The sequence below is a fragment of the Lissotriton vulgaris genome, chromosome 8, assembly GCF_964263255.1.
Source record: "Lissotriton vulgaris chromosome 8, aLisVul1.2, whole genome shotgun sequence".
Classification (NCBI taxonomy): Eukaryota; Metazoa; Chordata; class Amphibia; order Caudata; family Salamandridae; genus Lissotriton; species Lissotriton vulgaris.
Genome location: NC_141696.1, coordinates 1,073,712,904 through 1,073,735,336, shown reverse-complemented (window position 1 = coordinate 1,073,735,336; position 22,433 = coordinate 1,073,712,904).

The following is a 22,433-nucleotide window of genomic DNA, read 5'->3' as shown; positions in this document are numbered from 1 at the left end:
CGATACTGATTTCTACAACCAAAGTGTGTGTGACCATGTACAGGAAGCAGACACTTATCTCCTTTTGGAACAAGACCCTACCAATGAACTGTTGAGAACACTGGGTGACTTTCTTCAGAGATCTTTTGAATCAGGTATCATTGATGAAAATACCAAAAAGTTTCTTCTCAACTCTTCACCTAAAGTTCCAACACTGTATATGCTCCCAAAGGTGCACAGCACAGAACACATCCACAATTCCGACCCATAGTAGCGGGATGCGGATCCATTCACGAGCCGCTGGGATACTACCTGGACTTTCACTTACAACCCTTAGTTCAATCCTGAGTTATCTATGTAAAGGACACAACCGACTGTTTAAACAAGTTGGAGAAATACAAACATCTTTTTACTCAAGATGTCTGGCTTTGCACCATCGACGTTGTTGCATTATATACATCTATTGCAGACGAGGAAGGTTTGGAGGCAGTCGAATGGCGAATACTACACTCTGAAATAGATCATCCCAAAGCCACTTTCTTGTTAGAACTACTACACTTTTCGCTCTACAACAGTTACTTTTGTTGGCAGGATAAATACTACATCCAGCGTACTGGTACCGCAATAGGATTTCCAGGAGCCCCATCATACGCGAACACCTATATGGCTCATTTTGAGGACCAATTCATCACATCCAATCCCATCTGGCAAAGCAATGCTGCAATTTTTCTACGGTATATAGATGACATTTCGGTCATCTGGACAGGTACCAGAAATCTATTGGAAGATAGCATTAACCAATTGAATGGACTGAATCCTAGAATAAAATTCACTCATGAAATTGACAAAGATAAAATACATTTTTTGGACATTGAGATAAGGAGAACCAGGGATGGTTTAGAAACATCAGTATACAGAAAACCCACGGATGTTAACAACGCTCTTTTCTTCACGAGTGCCTATCCATACAGTCTGAAAAAAAAAAATTCCTATATCGCAAATGATGCGTATAAAGAGGATTACATCAGATGGAGACCAATGTCTACAAGACATCCAAAGGCAGACACAAGAGTATAAGGAGCGTGGGTATCCGGATGTAATACTTAATGAAGCTATCCAAACCATATCGCAAAAAACACGCGATGAACTTTTAACACCTCAACTGAAGACTTCAATAAAGCGAGAAGTATTTGTTATAAAAAATTCAGTGCAAACTTCTTAGATCAAGTCCATTATCAGGAAACGCTGGGAATTGATTGAGAACGAATCGGATTTCCTCAACGTATTTCATGGTTTTCCACTTTTTGCACACACAAGGACAAAAAACTTGAGGGAGCTTTTGAAACCTTCCAAAAAAAGTGGCAGATTAAAAGTAAGAGGCATGATGAAGTGTTATAACTGCGGACAATGTGGTAATGTTATTACTGGTGACCAATTTATGCACCCACATACAGGTCAAGGCATCAAACTGCGAAGCAACGCAGATTGTACCACTGAAGGAGTGGTATATGCAATCAAATGCCCATGTGGGCTGGTTTACGTGGGACGGACCAGTAGGAAAGTAAAAACTAGAATAGTAGAGCATAAGAGTCGCATTAGGAACCAGAATACTACCTCTCCATTAGCCAAACATTGGGTAGAAGCCAAACACACTATTCCCCAATTAAGATACACAGTCCTGGAAAAAGTGGAACGCATCCAGGGGTTAGAATTTAATATTGTCCTGGCCAGGAGAGAAACACATTGGATAAAGTTGTTAGGAACCGTTTTTTCTGCAGGTCTCAACGATCATTATGAATTACTATGTTTTCTTTAATTGCCATATTGTCTTCTTCAGATTGTAAGGGAGTACACTGGGACCTCTTCCCACATATTTACCCATATATGAATCTGAATTGCATGCCTTTGCACGCTTTCTCATCACTTTAATTAGTTAAGCTTCATTTCCTTTTTGATTTCAGGTTATCACCTTCCTTAGTCGACTAGTCATAATTGCACCTTGCTGCATCGTTTTTTAGATTTTGTAAAGGGACCTAGTAGAATTACCCCCAACATCCTCATGTGAGAGTTGCTATCTATTAATTCCATTAATAACATATACTCTGGATCACATCCTTCTTCTTGAGTTTGTACTACAATTTGTATTATAGTACAAAGGGGCGCCATCGTATTCTTACGTCTCAGTTTTCTCACGAACAGAAAGTCCTCTTTCTGTTTTCAGGTTTTTTGTGATAAACACGGGCGAGTTCCGCACCACGTGATCAGATGGGCGGACTCGCGTCATTTGAGAGATTCTAAGGTTTGGCGTCGATCACTCGAGGTGGGAGCTCGACTTCAGCACGATTAGTTAAACTCTATTCGAGAGATGTTTACATTCCTTCAGGTGCAAATATGACACGATGCCTTATTATTATTACAGGCTGTTCATTTTCTAACGGGAGAACGGTTTTGAGCGTAACGATAGCGTGGGCGGTAAGCGGTTATACATAATCCATACCACTCGGTGATTTATTGAGCTGCAGTATCTAGGGGATACTGATACAGGCTTGTCTTTTGTTTAGGCACATGATTGTCAACGGATTAATTACTCTTTTGAATAAGCAACTTGGACACATGTTGACAGAGATTTAAGTACGTTTGCACGCCTTGCAGAAATCCTTCAGTTTTTGACTCGAGCATGGGGCTGCACGACCTTTTGTTTAACTCTATTTTGGACTCTCATTCTCACATGGTATTCTTTACCTTTTCACCTGATTCACCTGATTCAACTCTGTTTTGCTTTTTCCACACTTATGAATTGTCCCACACGTTTTTAGCACGGGAATGGCTCGTAGTTCTCCTTTTAATTGGCATGTTTTCCACTTCTGAAGGGACCTCCCAGTGGCACTCCCCAGTTTAATGTATATGAATACTGCATTTTTGAATGAGATTATTGGAATCAGATTTTTTCTTTGTTGCTGTTTTATAGATCCCGCAAATTTTGAACTACAGGACGCTGATACTTACAAGATTTTTTGAACTTTCATCAACACATTAGTTATCCCCTGACGAAGGGTTGATTTTGCAACCCGAAATGCATTGGGTTTTTGGATATTAAGTTTGTGTATTGAAATACATGAGATTCATTTATTGATCTTTAAGTGTAAATAACGTGATTTGGAAATATTATTAGGAAATATTTTCAATCAGAAATGTATGTGAAATAAGCAGACGTGAATTAAAGTATGCAACTTTTGGTTTCATGTTTTTGAAGAGATTGCTAAAGCAAACATAACACAAATAAATGTGATTGGTATACAAAATAGAGCTTGAGTTTTACATATTGACTTGTAATCTGTAAAGGCCTCCGGCCCACCAGCTGTGCTTCTAGCAGTCCCTGGTTTTCCTAGGACTCATAATTACATTTTTGTTAACTCATAGGGAGTTGGGCACACACCCTATCCACTAGAGTGCACGCTAAAACTATCGAAGGTGACAAAAAGAATATTGATTAGTTTGTAAACATTAGGAGTGCAGATCCACCCCCCCCGTACATACCATTTTTTGTACTCACAGTGCCCCACTCGTCGATCAGCACCCACATAACAATCATGTCTTGGCAAGACATCTCAAATTTAACCACAAATCAGGCGGAAACGAAAGTTTATACATCGGAAGAAGCACAAACTATTTATGCACTAGTAAAAGAGGTTAGAGAATATGGTACATCTACGGGCTCTACAACACAGCAACTAAAACAACTGGAATACCTAATGAAAAAGGAAGTGAACCAGCGATTACACGCCACGACTTTGATTGAGTATCACAAAGTCAGACATATACCCCGCGGCTAAAGGATTGCTCTTCGCCCCATGCTTTTTAAATTCAACAAATCTTTCATGGCTCGATGGAATGCTATTCTCAATAATTGTTCGCTTGATCTCATTTTGCTTATCATCGAAGAAATATCATCACAATTAGGAGAACTAATGTTTGACATCAACAAATTAAAGGATGATATTAGTCAACGGATGGAACAGGAGGATTGGAACCTAGTATTAGAAAAGATCAATAAAAACCTTGATACACATGCTAAAGAAGTACCCAAAAGAAAAACACGAAAGTTTCGACGGGACATGATAGATTATAAACTTGATGAGGTTTATACTTGGGCAGAAAAGTACGCACAGAGAAGAGTCTACAAAAAACCTGGAGCCACGTCATCTTAAGAAAGCATTGTCCAGGATGAAGATCTATCACTTCAGAGGCCACCTGTCTCTTCAGTACAAATCACTATGCCAACCACAGATGATACAACAACTGCCTCCACCAGCAATGTACCTTTTTTATCGGGAGGCCCAACAGCCAAAACCCCACCAGACAAAACAACAACCACCCCAGAAAAAACACTAGGCGTGGAAAAACCCAAGGTCACAAAGGAGCAAGGAAGGCCCAAGAGGGACCTGAAGAAGTGAATTCTTTGATCATCAACATCTCGTCAAAACACCCTACCAAAGAAGAAATACAGGTACTCAATAAAGGAACATCTTTTGTTCCATCCTACTCTCCTAACGCATTAGAGACGGAAGTTTCTCTTTTTAAATTTATGCGCAAATTGAGATTAAGGTGGTTTTTCACCATTAATCTGAGCACAGAGGAGCTGACAGAGGAACAGAAGAAATTCAGACCTAAGAGTAGATTTCTTTCACCTGTCTCACACAAGACATTGGATAATTTCGAAACACTTGTGAAAAAAGACCTAGAAAAAATAAAATATGGAACAACACAACATCACAACTTCAGCCCCAAGGAACGACGGATTTTAAACAAATTGAGACAGGATCCCACAATTACGTTTCATCCGGCTGATAAGGGGGGAGCCCTGGTGATACTCGATACTGATTTCTACAACCAAAGTGTGTGTGACCATGTACAGGAAGCAGACACTTATCTCCTTTTGGAACAAGACCCTACCAATGAACTGTTGAGAACACTGGGTGACTTTCTTCAGAGATCTTTTGAATCAGGTATCATTGATGAAAATACCAAAAAGTTTCTTCTCAACTCTTCACCTAAAGTTCCAACACTGTATATGCTCCCAAAGGTGCACAAGCACAGAACACATCCACAATTCCGACCCATAGTAGGGGGATGCGGATCCATTCACGAGCCGCTATGATACTACCTGGACTTTCACTTACAACCCTTAGTTCAATCCTAGGTTACCTATGTAAAGGACACAACCGACTGTTTAAACAAGTTGGAGAAATACAAACATCTTTTTACTCAAGATGTCTGGCTTTGCACAATCGACGTTGTTGCATTATATACATCTATTGCACACGAGGAAGGTTTGGAGGCAGTCGAATAGCGACTACTACACTCTGAAATAGATCATCCCAAAGCCACTTTCTTGTTAGAACTACTACACTTTTCGCTCTACAACAGTTACTTTTGTTGGCAGGATAAATACTACATCCAGCGCAATGGTACCGCAATGGGATTTCCAGGAGCCCCATCATACGCGAACACCTATATGGCTCATTTTGAGGACCAATTCATCACATCCAATCCCATCTGGCAAAGCAATGCTGCAATTTTTCTACGGTATATAGATGACATTTTGGTCATCTGGACAGGTACCAGAAATCTATTGGAAGATAGCATCAATCAATTGAATGGACTGAATCCTAGAATAAAATTCACTCACGAAATTGACAAAGATAAAATACATTTTTTGGACATTGAGATAAGGAGAACCAGGGATGGTTTAGAAACATCAGTATACAGAAAACCCACCGATGTTAACAACGCTCTTTTCTTCGCGAGTGCCCATCCATACAGTCTGAAAAAACACCTTCCTATATCGCAAATGATGCGTATCAAGAGGATTACATCAGATGGAGACCAATGTCTACAAGATATCCAAAGGCAAACACAAGAGTATAAGGAGCATGGGTATCCGGATGTAATACTTAATGAAACTATCCAAGCCATATCGCAAAAAACACGTGATTAACTTTTAACACCTCAACTGAAGACTTCAATAAAACGAGAAGTATTTGTTATAAAAAATTCAGTGCAAACTTCTCAGATCAAGTCCATTATCAGGAAACGCTGGGAATTGATTGAGAACGAATCGGATTTCCTCAACGTGGTTTTCCACTTTTTGCACACACAAGGACAAAAAACTTGAGGGAGCTTTTGAAACCCTCCAAAAAAAGTGGCAGATTAAAAGTAAGAGGCATGATGAAGTGTTATAACTGCGGACAATGTGGTAACGTTATTACTGGTGACCAATTTAGGCACCCACATACAGGTCAAGGCATCAAACTGCGAAGCAACGCAGATTGTACCACTGAAGGAGTGGTATATGCAATCAAATGCCCATGTGGGCTGGTTTACGTGGGACAGACCAGTAGGAAAGTAAAAACTAGAATAGTAGAGCATAAGAGTCGCATTAGGAACCAGAATACTACCTCTCCATTAGCCAAACATTGGGTAGAAGCCAAACACACTATTCCCCAATTAAGATACACAGTCCTGGAAAAAGTGGAACACATCCAGGGGTTAGAATTTAATATTGTCCTGGCCAGGAGAGAAACACATTGGATAAAGTTGTTAGGAACTGTTTTTCCTGAAGGTCTCAATGATCATTATGAATTACTATGTTTTCTTTAATTGCCATATTGTCTTCTTCAGATTGTAAGGGAGTACACTGGGACCTCTTCCCACATATTTACCCATATATGAATCTGAATTGCATGCCTTTGCACGCTTTCTCATCACTTTAATTAGTTAAGCTTCGTTTCCTTTTTGATTTCAGGTTATCACCTTCCTTCGTCGACTAGTCATAATTGCACCTTGCTGCATCGTTTTTTAGATTTTGTAAAGGGACCTAGTAGAATTACCCCCAACATCCTCATGTGAGAGTTGCTATCTATTAATTCCATTAATAACATATACTCTGGATCACATCCTTCTTCTTGAGTTTGTACTACAATTTGTACTATAGTACAAAGGGGCGCCATCGTATTCTTACGTCTCGGTTTTCTCACGAACAGAAAGTCCTCTTTCTGTTTTAAGGTTTTTTGTGATAAACACAGGCGAGTTCCGCACCACGTGATCAGATGGGCGGACTAGCGTCATTTGAGAGATTCTAAGGGTTGGCGTCGATCACTCGAGGTGGGTGCACGGACTTCAGCGCGATTAGTTAAACTCTATTCGAGAGATGTTTACATTCCTTCAGGTGCAAATATGACACGATGCCTTATTATTATTACAGGCTTTTCATTTTCTAACGGGAGAACGGTTTTGAGCGTAACGATAGCGTGGGCGGTAAACGGTTATACATAATCCATACCACTCGGTGATTTATTGAGCTGCAGTATCTAGGGGATACTGATACAGGCTTGTCTTTTGTTTAGGCACATGATTGTCAACGGATTAATTACTCTTTTGAATAAGCAACTTGGACACATGTTGACAGAGATTTAAGTACGTTTGCACGCCTTGCAGAAATCCTTCAGTTTTTGACTCGAGCATGGGGCTGCACGACCTTTTGTTTAACTCTATTTTGGACTCTCATTCTCACATGGTATTCTTTACCTTTTCACCTGATTCACCTGATTCAACTCTGTTTTGCTTTTTCCACACTTATGAATTGTCCCACACGTTTTTAGCACGGGAATGGCTTGTAGTTCTCCTTTTAATTGGCATGTTTTCCACTTCTGAAGGGACCTCCCAGTGGCACTCCCCAGTTTAATGTATATGAATATTGCATTTTTGAATGAGATTATTGGAATCAGATTTTTTCTTTGTTGCTGTTTTATAGATCGCGCAAATTTTGAACTACAGGACGCTGATACTTACAAGATTTTTTGAACTTTCATCAACACATTAGTAATCCCCTGACGAAGGGTTGATTTTGCAACCCGAAATGCATTGGGTTTTTGGATATTAAGTTTGTGTATTGAAATACATGAGATTCATTTATTGATCTTTAAGTGTAAATAACATGTGATATGGAAATATGATTAGGAAATATTTTCAATCAGAAATGTATGTGAAATAAGCAGACGTGAATTAATGTATGCAACTTTTGGTTTCATGTTTTTGAAGAGATTGCTAAAGCAAAATTAACACAAATAAATGTGATTGGTATACATAATAGAGCTTGAGTTTTACATATTGACTTGTAATCTGTAAAGGCCTCTGGCCCACCAGCTGTGCTTCTAGCAGTCCCTGGTTTTCCTAGGACTCATAATTACAGATTTGGAAAGTGGACATTTCTTTTGTTCTTAACTTAGCTCTGTCTGCCTGCTGCCTGTTTCCATTACACTTCTGAGTTGGGTGACAGCTATATTTTTTTGCATTCCCTCTAGACAGCTACAACCATAGGAAGGGTGGGTGTGACAGAGGACTCATCTGCATTCTGATAGCCTTCTAGAGTAGGAAGAGGGACCGGGTAATGACACTTACATCTGAATAGGCTATGTCCTGTCCTCACACAAAGGACTGATTATCCCCCACAGATAGCCTGGCAGCCAGGGCTGGGATGAAAGGGGACCTGCACATTTCAAGGAGCTGCTTTGAAGTCACCCTCCACATAAGCCTGACTCTGTGCAAGCTACCAGAAGGTGAGCACAGGTTATCTTCTAGTGTGTATCTAGCTTACCCTGACTAGGATTTTGGTCTCTACTTGGCAGGGTGCATACCTCTGCCAACTAGAGACCTATTTGCTAACATTCCCCCATAAGCATCGATCTTGGTAGTTTAAGACAAGAGTTTTGGCCTCGGTTGGAGGGATCTATATTGTATGTAGCTCATTATATTGACAGAAACGCCTGTATCAAGGAGGGCGTTGATAATAATTTCTGCTACATCTACTTCAGAAGTGGGTTGAGGCTTTCTGTGCTTCTTGAGGTGCTCAGTAAAGGAGATGAGATAGACTTCCAAGTCTTCTAGAGGTGACCCATCTTGGGGACCACTCAGCCATGTATGTCATGAGGATGAGTTCTGGTGGACGGGTTCAGTTAGTGAGGGTTGTCAAATAGCTTTGGTTACAAGTGCTCTTCACTTGGTTCCTTGCTATCACAGGCTTCCACTGCAAACATTGGCAAAGTGGTTGATCTTGCCGCAGGTGGAGCGCTTTTTTCTCTGGGCTGGGCAGTTCTCCATGGGTGTTAGTCCCACCCACAGTTCATGTACTATGTGTTGGGTGCAGGAGCCGTCAGTTTGGAGAGGGTGTTCCTTGGTCTGGTAAACACTGCATCCACAGTCTTTATCTTTAGGATGGGCAGCTGCTGTGGTTGTGGAACAATGCCATTTTCATTTCATTTGCTCACACTGCTGAGAGGTCATGGGACAGCACAAGGATGATTATTTCGTCTACCTGATGTTGTGCTGCCTCAAGATATGGCCTTGAAGGGACTTGGACTGGCAGCCTTGGATGATCTGTGCTCTAACTTCTTTTGGTTGGTCATCAGCCATGCAGGTGCTGGCCAATTCTCGGAGGTGGGTGTAAAAGTTGTCAATCAACTCTCTCTTGCATTAGCGCACCTGGCACAGCTTTAAACGTTCAAAGTCTGGGTTCAACGGAGGGTCGAAATGTGTGTCAGGACCCTCATAGCAGCATCACAGACTTCATCCACACGTACCAGGGAGGTGCTCAAACAGTTTGTATATCTGCTCCCCCACGTAGTGGAGCAGGATGGAGTGCTTGGTGGGCCCATCAGTTTTACAGGTTGCTTTGAAGTAATTGTTCAGCTGGCCCACCAATGTCTTCCATATGGGAGCCATGGAGTTGTAATTGGCCCGCTTGACGAAGGGCTGAAGATCTGCAACTGCATATTGCTGTGGTAGTGCTGAGCACACACAGCATTGGCATCATAGAGCAGTGGCCATGCACAAGCCGAGCAGGTATGGCCAGCATACCTCAGGGGCAGAATGTGGTGCAACTGTACCTTCCTGTGGGCTCTCTGGAGTCTGCTGGACAGCAGGACAATATCACACATCATAGCACCGGGCAAGTGGCAGGCTGGTAACTGGGTTAAGCCGGCCCCTTCCAGGCATCAAAGCAGGTAATGAAGTGCAGATATGGTGCGCTGGAGCATCTGGAGAGCAGTCACCAGCAGGACATATGTGGCATGCTGGAGCATGTAGAGAGACGTCACCAGCTGGGCATGGGGGCTGGGAGATGGCCCTGATGAGTCCATGGCAGAAGCCTGATGTCAGTGGGGCCCAAGTAGGAGATGGCTGAAGTGCTGATACTGGTGTATGGTTCAACACCCTCGTGCAGGTGGGTTGCAAGGGCAGTGCTGCCGATAGCAGTTGCTCACATACAAATGCAAAAAAAGTGGACAAAGGAACGATGGATTTAACCCAGATCTTTTGACTGGGGGAGAATGTTTGCATTGTCAGCATTCCGTCTATCATATGTTTGCTTAACACATACAGATGGGAGCAGAGGTAGTGAGAGGTGCGAGGGGCCTCCTCATCACCAATGTGGTGGTGTGCAGGGCGCGGTCCAGCAGGACAGAGTGTCATAGGTACACCTAGATGTACTGTTATTTATAGCCTCTTTCATACCTGGCCATTAATGTTGAGGTGTACTACATCCCAGGAAGGGATTAGGCTACATTGGCTGGATGGCTCACAACAGGGGTCATCTGTAGTTTCCGAGGGGCTATGGAGCTGCAGAGCGAAGTCCGGCAATGCTATTTAAGCTGCCATTGGTGAGAAATGCAAGGGCCGGGCTGAGGATGTGTCACTGAGTGGCAGTTCTGAAGGTGATGTGGGCTGTGGCAGCGATGCAAATCTATGCGGCGGGTCAAATCCACACAACAGCGTGGGTATGGCAGCTCGCTCAGGGGTGCGTTGTGCATCAGAGGAGATGCATCACTTCTGCTGAATACACAGAGGCTGATAAAATATCTCAGGCCCACTTCCAGGGCTCCAGGCCTGGCATAGCACCACGTGGCCGGGTAGCACCACTTGACAGGGTAGACTCACAGATGGAAGAGTTCAGGTGGAGATGCAAGGTTGTTGGAAGCCTGTTATGCCTATGAGGCTTCAGATTCAGGAAGACAGCCAACTAGCCATTGAAGTCACTCTGGGTTCTGGGTTCAAGAGATGCAGGTCCAGTCCTTCTCATCCAGGCAATATGGTGGCAGGCAGCAGGTCAGCCCAGCAGAGCAGGCGTCCAGCAGAGTGGCAGTCCTTCAGCAGTGTAGTAGTCCTTCTTCCTGGCAGAGAATCCACAGGTCTAGAAGTGTACTGAAGTGGTGGTGTCTGAGTTCCTGCATGTATACACTCTTACCCTGGTTCTAGATGGTGGGAGAGGATTCTAGATAGTGACTTTGAAGTGTAAGGAATTTCCTACCTCCCCTGCCTGGCAGAAAGCTGGATATATTGACAATGCAGGGTCGTTAAAATCGTTCTATGGAGACAGGATACAGTGTGGTCAGGTGCAAGTGAGGCTATGTGAAGCTCCTCCCCCCAATCCTGCCAGTGTCACGTAAGCTCCCACTGGCTGTGAATACACAAATTCCTACTGTCAACTTCACCCAGCCATGTAACCAGAGAAAATCTGCATCACCAAGAGGCTAAGGCAAGAAAATTCTAAATTTCTAAACGTGGAATTTTAGAATTGCAATTTAACCTCCGGCTTCTCCATAAGTGAGGATTTTGAATAGTGATTCCAGAGACATCAAAAATGAACCGGTTATCTCTTCCCATTTGGAAATTACACTTATAAAATATAATAGGGTAACACCAACGTTCTGCTATGGGAGAGATAAGACTCTTAAATTTGATTTTCACTACCAGGACATATAAAACTTATAAGTACATGTCCTACTTTTATATACATTGCACCCTGCTCTCTGGGGTGTCCAGGGCCTACCCTAAGGTATTAAAAAAGACGAATTTGGGCCTGGCAAAAGGTTTATTTTCCCAGTTTGAAATGGCAGTTTAAAACTGTGCACACAGGCTCTGCAGTGGCATGCCTGAGACATGTTTAAAGGGTTACTTAAGTGGGTGGCACAACTAGCCCTGCAAGCCTACTAGTAGCACTTAATCTAAAGGCCCTGTGCACATTTAGTATCACTTTACTAGGGACTTACAAGTAAATTAAATATGGCAAATGGGGATAAGCCAATATTACTATGTTTAGAGGACAGAGCACAAGCACTTTAGCACGGGTTAACACGGGTAAAACTCATGGAGTCCTAAGGCCAGCAGAAACAAATTAATTAAAAAAATAGGACATACAACATAACTACTAGACTAAATTTCCTCATATACTGCGGTTTCACAACATGTTATTGCCATCATGTGGTCTCCTTAGTTAAAGTATATTTTATCTGAAGTGAGGCAATGACAAAGTCACAATGAATAGCACCATTTTGTATGCATCTTGCGGATTCCTAATGTTGTCCCTAATGTTCAAAACAGTGACTTCTATCAAATTAAGTGAATAGATGGTTGTATCTTGTCACTATATGTGCTTTTGATTGATAAGAGCTTTGACAGAGTTCAGAAACTCCCAGATACACTTTCCAGAGCAAGAAGCATGAGCCCTCCAAATTTCTGCGAGGCCCAATTGCTGCATAGAGCAACCCTCCTCTGATCCCCGCACTGATTTCAAGAAATTTAGTAGTGTCCAGAAGACCTGAAACTTGATGTTTCTTTTTCATTCATAAAGTGTATCTGTGCTTCTGTGGCTTCAGCAGTGATCTGATCCAAGTCCACTCAGTCATTTCAACATTGTCCCCAAAGTGGGCATTCTTGACACAATATTTGCTGACTCGTAAAATCATTATCTTGGCATAATTGTCCTACCCTTGAAATAGAATAACGTTTTGGTCTTCTGTATGCAAATCACTGAATTACACTGCATATTCTGTGTAATCTCAGTTACATACCGGGGATAAAGAAGGACGTTTTTTTGACTTGTGGTAATGTTGCAGCAGTTCAAAGTCTACTGTCAAAAAACAATGCCAAGTGATTCAACTTTATTTGCCCTTTGATTCTCCAAGTGCACTGTGCAGGACTCACTCTAACTGACAATAGCAGTTTGTCTCAGGATGAGTAAGGTGGTGTCTGATTCAGACAGTCTTTACGAGGAAAGATATTAACCTTTTTGGGATGAGCACCGCCCCCAATCTGGCTAGCCTCCTGAGCTACACAGTGAGGAGGGTAACAGTTGGGCTGATTTGAGGGTGAGAGTGGAAGTGAGAGTCAGAGTGACTTCAGCTGCATATAATCGAAAGGGCTCAGATGATCAGCTCGGTAATGCATCAGGTCCCGCTGCTGACTCTGGCTGGCAGGTATGATAGAAGTGAGGCAGCATGGGCCTTTCTAATTGGTTTCCAGCAGATAATCAGAATGGTCCAAATATGAGGCCACATTAAAAGACCTATGGGTTTGGACCTTAATGATTGGCTGATGCAAGCTGTTCAGAGATTTTCTGGACAGCCCTTCAATCCCTGGACCATGTTGTGCAAGCCAAGGAGGCGCAGTCATTCTGAAAACAGTGTGTTCACGTTTTGACAAAAAATCTGGCCAATTCTTCAATTTGATACATAAAGCAGATATGCACATCTGTTGTACTCATTTTGCTATGAAAGTATCCAAAAAACTGGTGAATTTTGCATCATTTACTCAACCGCAAATCCTTCAGTACAACAATAATTCTAACATAATTGTCGTAAATACTGTGTGGTGATCAAAAGAATGATGGTTTTAACTCAGATACTTTGACTGGGGGTGAATGCATGATTTATTCGGCATTCCGTCTGTCATTTGTGTGCGTAGAGGTTTTTGCCCTAAGTGGGATGGGTATGCCAGACGTGGGTTCCTTGCTCACTGTGCCACTGGATTCAAGCTAGCCTGGCTGATGAGTGGTAATACCCCGAAACGGGTCCCAGGATGCTTGTTTCCGATCCAGGGGGGACCTGGCTTGGCAGTTCTGGCTGGACTGTTCCCATATGGAACAAGGTCAAGACTGATTCGCATATGGCTGGGTCTAAACTGGGGTGGCATGGTGAGCAGCAAAAGAACAATAGATTTAACCCAGATCCCTTAACTGGGGGTGAATGCATGATTTATTTAGTATTCAGGCCATCATTTGTTTGGGTAGTAAATACTGTGTAGTTGTGGCATTATTGTGTACAGCCTGCACAGAATATTGGTATTCTTAACAAATATTTGTCTATGGCTGTTCAAATAGTGGCTTTGGCATAATGGGTATTCATGGTATGATGTGGGTCCCAAATTTAATGTTCCCATCCTTTTATATTGTAGGCTCATGGATGTGGAGGTAAAAAGAGTAAATCTATATTTACTTTCTTAGTCGATATTTCACCTATTATATTTTTGTACCAAATTATTTTTTACTGGATATTCTGACCTACAACCCTATTAGTAACGCTGCACTGCCTACTCGCATGCCAAGGTGGTTACATTGGACTCAGTCACAGCCAGTTCTATGTGTATAATTTCTTCTCTCCCAGTTATGGAAACACAATGCTCTCACCTTCGAAGGGCTATGAACCTGGGCAGCAGCAACATGCAGCCCTTAACTAAAATTATAAAATGTACTACTGACCTTGAAGAAAGGGGAAGCTCTCTCCTCCCTACCTCCACAGATGATTTCTCCACAATAGAACCCACCTCCCACTATAACACAACCATGACATCCATTCTAGACCAAGTAGCCCCCCTGAAATAAATAAAAAATAAGAGAAACATCCCATCCAGATCCTGGTTCAACACGGACATTAACACCCAAAGAAGACAACTAAGAGCTACAGAACGACTATGGAGGAGTAACCCCTCCCAAAGCCTCCACGAATAACTAAAAGCTGCTAGAAGGAAATACAAAAAACACACTAGCAATGACAAAAACACTTTCTTCTGCACCGCCCTGGACAATGCAAAAAACAGGCTCAAAGAACCCTTCCACATCATCAGGCAACAAACCTCCAAGTCCCCTGCATCCTCAGTGCGGGCCTCCAAAGACCAGTGTGACAACTTCGCCAACTTCAATGACAAAATCACCCAGATTGACTCTCACTGGACATCAACCTCAATCCCTTCTGCAAAAGCCTGGCCCCAGAGGCCAAAGACAGCATGGGCAAGCACCCCACGAAAGCCTGTAAACCCTTCAACCCCATCCCGGAAGCCGAAATTCTCAAACTGATCTCCACCTCCAAACCCACTTCCCACGTCCTAGATCCTATAGCCACCCAATTGACAAAAAAACTGAAACTCTCCGTAGCCCCGTTCTGGTGCAAGATCATAAACAGCTCCTTGAGAACCGGCGTCATACCTGAATGCCTCAAACTCGGGCAAGTCACACCATTACTGAAAAAAACACGCCTTGACACCAACGATCTGAACAACTTCAGACCCGTTTCCAATTTCCACCTCTTATACGAAAACCTCAAAAGGTGCGTTCTCTTACAACTGACTCAGCACATGGATGGTATCAACCTTCTAGATCCCCACCAATCGGGCTTCAGAAAAGGCTTTAACACTGAGACAGCGATCCTTAACATTGTGGACGATATCCACAAATCTCTCGATACTGACCAATGTTGCCTCCTCATTCTCCTTGACCTATCGGCAGCCTTTGACATGGTTGATCACCATCTACTCATCAAGGCTCTTCAAGAAAGGGAAGGTGTAAATGGGGTGGTCCTACACTGGTTCTCCTCCTTCTTACACAACCGCTGCCAAAGGATAAAAATCAAAAACATTACGTCCGACCTTCACCCCGTCAGCAAGGGTTTTCCCCAAGGTTGAGTGCTCTCCCGACAACTGTTCAACATATACATGGAACCCCTCACCACCATACTCAGAAAAGCTAACATCCCCTTCCACCTATATGCAGATGACACCCAGTTTATCTGAAGACCTCTTCCATTGATGACATTCAGAGACTCAACGACACTCTAAGAGAAGTCCAACACTGGCTTTCACTAAACCACCTAAAACTCAAGCAAGACAAAACAGAAATCCTCCTCATCTCCAACAAAGAAGAGACCCCTCAAATTGTAGAATGGCTAAAAGTAACTGACGCTCTCAATGGCAATCTCACTCTGGCTAACTCTGTAAAATCATTAGGAATCACCCTAGACCCAAGATTTGACATGGCAAAACACATTAAGAACTCCGCAAAGAGTGCCTTCCTCAATCCGAAGCAACTTAACAAAATAAAACCCTTCATCAAGCCCCAGGACCTCTAACAAGCCACTCAATCACTGGTGCTATCCAGACTCGACTATGGGAGTGCAGTTCTCACTGGTACAGCAAAATTCCACATAGCTCCCCTCAAAACAACTCTCAAAGCAGCGGCCAGAATGGTCACCGGAGTTAGGAAATACGATCACATCTCACCAGCAGAGAACTAAAATGGTTCCCAGTTGAATTGCGTGCCAGCTTCAGAACTGCCTGCCTCATGCACAAAGCCCTGCACACAGGCAAACCTGACTACCTGGCCGCCAAACTCAAGAGGGACGGTTAGACAAGGAACCTAAAGAGCTCCAATACCATACTACTCATCCCCATGAAAACACGCAAACAAAAAAACGCTGCACGGTCCTTCGCCGGAAACACTCCCAAAATCTGGGACTCCATCCCAGCTGATATCAGGACTATCCTGTCCTTCACAAAATTCCCAAAACACCTAAAAGACCTCTTCCCCAACCGCTACCTCCCTAACTGATGCTGCCAAAGCGCCCAAACCTGCTATCCGCAGCGCGCTGACACTGTATCATTAAGACCTACCTCCTCCCCGCTCCCTGACCCTTGCCTTGTTCCTTCCTCCCTGAAAGAGGTTTAACCCATGGCAGCATGCACTCAACGAGGTTATCTCAGGACTTCCTTACCTTAATGTTGCACAGCACACTAGGACTTCCGAACCAATATGTAAACAACTGCTCTATTGTGTGACTCTTGCATTAAAACTGTTGTAAAGTGCTCTGCTACCCTCGGGTCCGGCCAGCGCTATATAAAACTCCTTAATAAATAAAATAAAAAATACTAGTCCAACTAACTTCACACAACTGAACATCGATATTGTATCATGGTAGGTGTTCAGAACTGAATGATTTCTACTCCTAAGTTTACTTTCCAAATGTATGTTTTTTTTGTTTGCAAGCAGCTTTCATTGTTTGTATTTTCTTCTATAGCTGCACAACAGGAAAATTCGCACTCTGGGACCAACCACCTTCTAATTCCAAGAAGATGTTACATTTAGAAGCTCGAAAAAGCTCATTTTCCGAGTAGTTCTGTCAGTTTCGTGAAAAAATAACCCTGAAATTACAGTCGTCAGATTTTTATTAATGAACAGGATAGTTTATTATGAACATGACTTGTCAGACAGCTTTAATGATATGGATATCCTGTGAGTGATACTAATGTGGTGTCCAGCTTGTCAGAGACAGCTGCTCTGCTCATTGAAAAATCTGTCAGCAAAGTTAGCTTCCCAGAATGATAAACAGTAAATATTTCATACATTTGATGTACCATGTATACACCTGCAGATGCACTGAGAGATTGACTGCATCGGCTACCTTCCCGGTAGAATTTACTTGTAAAAGCTATGATAAATAAAATATATAGTCTGTGCTTCTTTTTGTTGCAGCCCGTGTTTCTGGATTCCCAGCCAGCTGCTTTGTATGGACACCATATCTCTGTAATCCGTTGGAGAATGATAGACTGGTCAGCTTCGGATTCAGAAAAAAAACTCTGGAAACGGAGATAGTGTTACAGCTGCGCACCATAATACACTCCAGTCTCATTATAGCTCAGCCAAGCAACCAGGCACTTTAGTTTGATTATGTGGAGGTTTTATACAGAAGCAGAATGCAATTTACCAATAATATGCAGCAAACGTGGTCTGAATTTGAAGATGGTGTTTGCACTCACATTTCCAAATGATGAACATAGGACTTGGTCGAGCTCCTTTCTGAGCAAAAACCAGAATAATATACACCACAATGTCACACTGAGTGTTTCATTGTGTATCAGTTTTTCAAATCACCCCAAGAGCCATCTTCTAACAGACGCACATTAAAAATGCACACTGCAGATTTGATTAGAGTTTAAATATGCCAAAAAGCTGAAATGAGTATCATGGTCCATACAATTCCCTTTTGCCTTAATTGAAATAACTTAGTTATAGACGATTCTAAATGGGAGGCACTAACATAGTCACTCATCATCCATAAATACCAACAGCAGCCCACAATTCTCAAGATATGAAAAATACAGTAGTCTGCACTCAGCAGCATCCAAAAAAACAGAATGTGGTGAGTCGGTGCAGAACTTACTAAAACCTGGGGGCATATTTACAGTATTTTGGCATAGGGCATCGCAGCAATTCTGGGAGCTATGCTGCCCTATGTCAAAACAAAAATACAGGAATGCGCAGTATCTACATGATACGGTGAATTCCTGTCCTTTCTTCCAGACCCACCCCTCAAACGGTAGCCGAGCGCCACCGCAGGCAGCCTTGCAACATGGTGCAAGGTTGTCTGTGTTGTTAGCAATATAGTTTTTGTGCGGGAAATGAAACCTTCCTGCGCAAAAACAATCAAAGGAGGCATTTTCCTCGTTCTTTGTGTGCTGCAGAATACTCCACAAGTGGAACAAGGAAAAACTAGGGGAAATGTAAACATTTCTCCTCATTACACATGCTTTGGGACGGTGCCCTCCATGCATATGCAGCTTCAGTCGAATAGTGCTGGCACTCTGAAATGACCACTAGTCCCTGGGTGCACAGCCGATTAGATCGACTCGTCGGACCGTTTAACTCTAGCAACATTCTTCTGTAGTAATCATTTTTATCCAGTTTAATCCATTTTTTTGAACTGCATTAATCCAGTATTTTAATCAAGATGATACAAATATCAAAGTTTTCATTTGATAACTGTTGTATTTCCACCCCTGATGAAGGGACTTGTCTCTAAATGCATTGGACCTTTAATGCTCATGGATGAATTTTGGATTGTTATATCTTGAGGAATTACGCTACAAGCAACTTTTTCTGCGTTCTACGCATATTGGAGTGTTTGAGCATCTATTATAGCCTTATAGCCCGCCCTAGCAGGCTATACCAGCCATTACAAGCTAGCTCCAACATTAAAGGCCACAGCCAGAGATGAAGGCCTTTGCCAAGGAAGCGGACCTTTAATAGCCGGTATAGCCAAGCTATGGGGGCCTATAAGGCTGTTAGAACATTTTGCAACTAGAGGGCAGAATGTTCTAGCAAAAATATTAAAGCCTCAAGAGATTTAAATTAAGTGTGGGCCGGAAATTCGTTCCGCTCGCGGAATTTGCGGATTTTTGCCAATTTCGGGATCTGCGAATCTCGCGAAATTGTAGAAAAATCGGCGAATACGCGAGCAGGATGAATTTTGCATGAAGCACTATTTACAGGGTTACAGCAGGTACCCAAGTTGAAGCTAATTTCTTTGTAACCATTTACAAAATGGTTACAAAGAAATTAACCTTAACTTGGGCACCTGCTGTAATGCTGTAAGTGCTTTCTGAACGGCGCCTCGTTTCCTACTTGCAACTATTCTCTGACCCTGCTCTGACCCTTGAAGCAGGGTCAGAGAATAGTTACAAGTAGGCACGAGGCTCCTGTCACAAAAGTTAAACCTCAACAGGAAGCACTTACTGATAAATAAAGCAGGTGCCCGAGTTGAAGCTCAAATTCAGTAACGTTTTAATCAGCCCAAAACATTAGTGAGCACGGTCGAGGCTGGGCAAGTGTGCTTTAACCCCATCTCTGCCATTGAAAATTAGCTGTAATACTCGAGGGAAGTCTTTGCATCCATGAGTTTCTCAAGCGCGATCCCCTTGTAATTCCTTTGGCCAGGAGGCTGCTTTCTCCTCACCTGCTGCCCTGCTCGCTCTCTGACCCTTCACACTAGAGTCATGTGCACGTGCATAGAAGCCCCGCACCACACATTAGCGGTATCAAACGTCTTCCCACCCTTTCCCAACTATGATGCACATCTCACTCAAGGGACCTCGGCGCCTTTTGGCGCGGTGGTAAAGCTACAGGCACACATGGTCACTGGAGACAAATCTTCTGTCCCTTTCGCAGCTGCAGTGTAGGAAATGCACTATACATTTACACAACGAGGTAGCACTTACTGATTAGCCAGTAGAAAGTACTCCAGTTGAGTATAGTGCAAATCGCAAAAAAATCCGCGATTTCGCAGATCGCAGATCCGCAAAATTCGCCCATACTTAATTTAAATCCCCTCTGGCTCACTGAGGCTTTTTTTCACAGCAACGCCTATGAACCACAAACATTTGAATGTTGGAACTCCAGGCTTTTACCGTCATTAGAAGCCCGGAGCATTCCATTGTGTTCAATGGAGCTACCAACATTTCAATACTCTAATAAAAGTGAAAACATGAACGTTTTCTAATCTTCGTTTCACCTTGTTTAAAACACTGGATTAATACAGATTCGAAATATATTCTAAATGAATACAAATGATTACTACAGAAGAATGTTGCGTATTACGAAGGGTCACTGGGGCCAGCTTATCGACTGTGCACCCTGGGACTGGTGGTCTATCCGGGCACAAGCTTGGACTAAGCATTTTCGGGTGTTGTTGTGCAGAGTTTGCACCAGGAGCTGCAAGCCACAATTCATCACATAGAATGTTTATAGAAAGTGTTTAACAGTATAAATACTGGGCCCGATTCACAAACTGAAACAAAAGTGAAACTTTACGACTTTCGGTATTCACAAAGGGCATTTATGAGTAGTAAAGTTAGACTTTTGTCTTAGTTTTGGACTCAGTTAAACTTAAGACCAAAACTTAAGTTTAACTGAGACAAAAGTCTAATTTACTACTCGTAAATGCTGATTGTGAATACCGAAAGTGGTAAAGTTAGACTTTTTTTTCACCCTAATAGTCGATTTTTAACAGAACCCAGAAAAAGACCAAACAGTGATGTTCTCTTATGATGAGTAATGTGCCAGTGATAAATTAATAAATGAACAGGAATTAAGAAAGTGTTTAGAATAGATTCCAAGAATTAAGTATATAGATGTGAAGAAAGCAAAGGCAACATGCAGTGATGAAACGAAAGAATAAGTGCCCGCCGATTTCTTGTTTGCAGCCTTGAGGAAGTTACTTTTTAGTACGAAATATACAGCTACCTTTGCTAAGTCTACTCTGAGATAACCGCCAGCCTTTCATTGGCTGAAAGGAACCTTTTCCTTTGCTGAAAAGAGCTCAGCATAAGCAGATTTTGTGTACCACCTCCAACCGTATGAGCCTCACTAAGCAGTAAAGAGTACCTCCAAGTCCACTTCCTGACAATACAATATAACTTTTTAAAGTTTCATTGCTGGATATGGAGTTCTGTAAGTGAGCTTTATTTAATGTGGCAATTATCCCTCAAATTTCCTTTTAATTGTTTGGCTTATCCTCTATAGGATGAAAATCAAAATGTCAAGTCTCTCGCAATTACGGCCAGATCATGAGTTGGTGGAGCAGAATCCCCTGGTTGGATACTGCACTGCCTGATCACAAGTGGGTCAGTATTCCCACAGCTGGAATTTCTGTTTTTTTATTTACGGGCTCATCTTTAACACCTCTAAATACCTATCTGAACTGCATATCAACTCTCTTACCTCTGGTCGATGGACCAGTAGTTGAGAAGTTGATGGTAATAATAGTATTATCTAACTATCTATTTAACTAAATATTCACACACTTTCGGTAAGATTAATAAAGGTTATCTCAGAATAATGTGTAAACTCAGTGCTCATTGCATACAGGTTAGAAGGCAAAAAAAGAAAATGCACAATGAGGGAAAGAAAACATGAACAAAATCCAAACAGTGTCATACTCATCAAATTAATGAAATGTATATGAAGGAGTGGAAAGATGAAGAGACATAAGTTTCAAAGACAAAAATACATTTGCAAAAAGATTTATGCAAAGTACAAACCATGAAGATATCCTAACCCAAAAGATCAGAGAAATACCACCTCCTGGCCAGGGAGGTAGTGGGGGTCCCCTGAAGTAGAGCCAGGGATCAAAGATTTCAGGATACAGGAATGGGATAGGGACAGGAACAGCTAGGCCTCTCTGCAAACCGACGGACAGCAACAAATCACCCCCCTATCTTTCCCTGGACGACCTCTTCTTCTCGGACGAACCTCTCTAACCAAGCCCCTAAAGTCACCTCAGATATACCCTAAAACCTACATGTCCAACCTACAATAGTTGAAACAATTTTCAGAACACAGTCTCTCATTCGTTGGTTTGGAGGGTGGTTAATCACACCACCATGATCCCATTCTTAAATCTACAGTCTTTTATTTATTCGATGTTCCCATTACGTGATCCATGACTTGTGAATACATGTGCATTTGTTCAAATTAAATGTTAAAATTCTATCGTTCACATGAGTTCTTCTCGCTGTGT